Consider the following 2,500-nt stretch of genomic DNA (forward strand, 5'->3'; position numbering starts at 1 on the left):
CAAAACAGCAAAAACCATCGATGCGTTTAAACGTTTAACGTTTTCGCATCGTCGAGTTGTGCGTGTTGTGCGCGTTGTATGCGGCGTGTTTGTGTCAGCTCCCTGGTTGATCCTGCCAGTAGTTATATGCTTGTCTCAAAGATTAAGCCATGCATGTCTCAGTGCAAGCCGTATTAAGGCGATACCGCGAATGGCTCAATATATCAGTTTTGGTTCCTTAGATCTTACCTCGGTTACTTGGATAACTGTGGTAATTCTAGAGCTAATACATGCAATCAGAACTCTGACCAGTGATGGGATGAGTGCTTTTATTAGATCAAAACCAATCGACGGAGGGCCTCGCGTCCGAAGTCGTTAATTTTGATGAATCTGGATAACTTTTGCCGATCGCATGGTCCAGCACCGGCGACGCATCTTTCAAATGTCTGCCTTATCAACTTTCGATGGTAGTTTCTGCGACTACCATGGTTGTCACGGGTAACGGGGAATCAGGGTTCGATTCCGGAGAGGGAGCCTGAGAAACGGCTACCACATCCAAGGAAGGCAGCAGGCGCGCAAATTACCCACTCCCGGCACGGGGAGGTAGTGACGAAAAATAACGATACGGGACTCTTACGAGGCCTCGTAATCGGAATGAGTACACTTTAAATATTTTAACGAGGAACAATTGGAGGGCAAGTCTGGTGCCAGCAGCCGCGGTAACTCCAGCTCCAATAGCGTATACTAAAATTGTTGCGGTTAAAAAGCTCGTAGTTGCATTTGTGCGCCGCGCTGTCGGTGCACCGCATCCGCGGTGATACTGACACGTCTGCGGAGCATATCGTCGGTGAGCCGTCGGTAATACGGCGGTTCAATATCAAAATCCTATCGCGGTGCTCTTCGGTGAGTGTCGAGATGGGCCGACAATTTTACTTTGAACAAATTAGAGTGCTCAAAGCGGGCTCAAAATTGTGCTTGAATATTTCGTGCATGGAATAATAGAATATGATCTCGGTTCTATTTTGTTGGTTTTCAGAACTCCGAGGTAATGATTAATAGGGATAACTGGGGGCATTCGTATTGCGACGTTAGAGGTGAAATTCTTGGATCGTCGCAAGACGAACATCAGCGAAAGCATTTGCCAAAGGTGTTTTCATCAATCAAGAACGAAAGTTAGAGGTTCGAAGGCGATTAGATACCGCCCTAGTTCTAACCGTAAATATGTCATCTAGCGATCCGCCGACGTTACTACTATGGCTCGGCGGGCAGCTTCCGGGAAACCAAAGATTTTGGACTCCGGGGGGAGTATGGTTGCAAAGCTGAAACTTAAAGGAATTGACGGAAGGGCACCACCAGGAGTGGAGCCTGCGGCTTAATTTGACTCAACACGGGAAATCTCACCAGGCCCGGACACCGGAAGGATTGACAGATTAACAGCTCTTTCTTGATTCGGTGGGTGGTGGTGCATGACCGTTCTTAGTTGGTGGAGCGATTTGTCTGGTTAATTCCGGTAACGAACGAGACTCTAGCCTGCTAAATAGGCGTCGTCATTTATGTGTGCGTGGCTTCGGTCGCGCAACTCACTGGCGACGTATTAAAATTCTTCTTAGAGGGACCGGCGGCTTCGAGCCGCACGAGATTGAGCAATAACAGGTCTGTGATGCCCTTAGATGTCCTGGGCCGCACGCGCGCTACACTGAAGGAATCAGCATGTTCTCCCTGGCCTAGAGGCCCGGGCAACCCGTTGAAACTCCTTCGTGCTGGGGATTGGGGTTTGCAATTATCCCCCATAAACGAGGAATTCCTAGTAAGCGCGAGTCATAAGCTCGCGTTGATTACGTCCCTGCCCTTTGTACACACCGCCCGTCGCTACTACCGATTGAATGATTTAGTGAGGTCTTCGGACCGACACGCGGTGGCTTAACGGCCGTCGGCGTCGCTGGGAAGTTGACCAAACTTGATCATTTAGAGGAAGTAAAAGTCGTAACAAGGTTTCCGTAGGGGAACCTGCGGAAGGATCATTAACGTATTATGTATTACTCATATATTACGAATAATAATCCACAAAAGAGAGAGCGCCCATCGGGGCACACCAAACGGGGCGACAAAAGAGGGAGTTGTGTGACACTAATCCGGTTGTTGTGTGTCATCTCCCAGTTCCGGTCCGATAATGGTGGGCGCTATACAAAAACAAACAGAAAAATACACACCGGTATTAGAAAGTGCGAACGCTATGTCGTCGTCGTGGTGGCGCGCGCGTGTGTGTATAACGCGCGCGCGCGCGCTCCCTTCGCGTGTTCGTTCGCCTTCTAAGATATTTTTTTTTATTTTTTATTTTTTTTTATATACATACATATATCAAAATATGTAAAACAATTACCCTGGACGGTGGATCACTTGGCTCGCGGGTCGATGAAGAACGCAGTTAACTGCGCGTCATAGTGTGAACTGCAGGACACATTTGAACATCGACATTTCGAACGCACATTGCGGTCCGTGGAGAAATATCCAGGACCACTCC

At 48.5% G+C, this 2,500-nt stretch overlaps 2 non-coding genes across 2 annotated transcripts in view; both read left to right on the top strand.

Annotated features, from left to right (window-relative positions):
* Positions 1-99: 99 nt before the first annotated feature.
* Positions 100-2,003, top strand: LOC123723424. Its single transcript, XR_006756748.1, has one exon. It is a non-coding gene; the product is annotated as a small subunit ribosomal RNA (ribosomal RNA).
* Positions 2,004-2,356: 353 nt separating this feature from the next.
* Positions 2,357-2,500, top strand: part of LOC123723437 — a 157-nt gene continuing 13 nt past the window's right edge. Inside the window, exon 1 of the ribosomal RNA XR_006756755.1 lies at positions 2,357-2,500. This exon is cut by the window's right edge and continues 13 nt beyond it. This is a non-coding gene — a ribosomal RNA (5.8S ribosomal RNA).

The sequence above is a fragment of the Papilio machaon genome, chromosome W (genome assembly GCF_912999745.1).
Source record: "Papilio machaon chromosome W, ilPapMach1.1, whole genome shotgun sequence".
In the NCBI taxonomy this organism is placed as follows: domain Eukaryota; kingdom Metazoa; phylum Arthropoda; class Insecta; order Lepidoptera; family Papilionidae; genus Papilio; species Papilio machaon.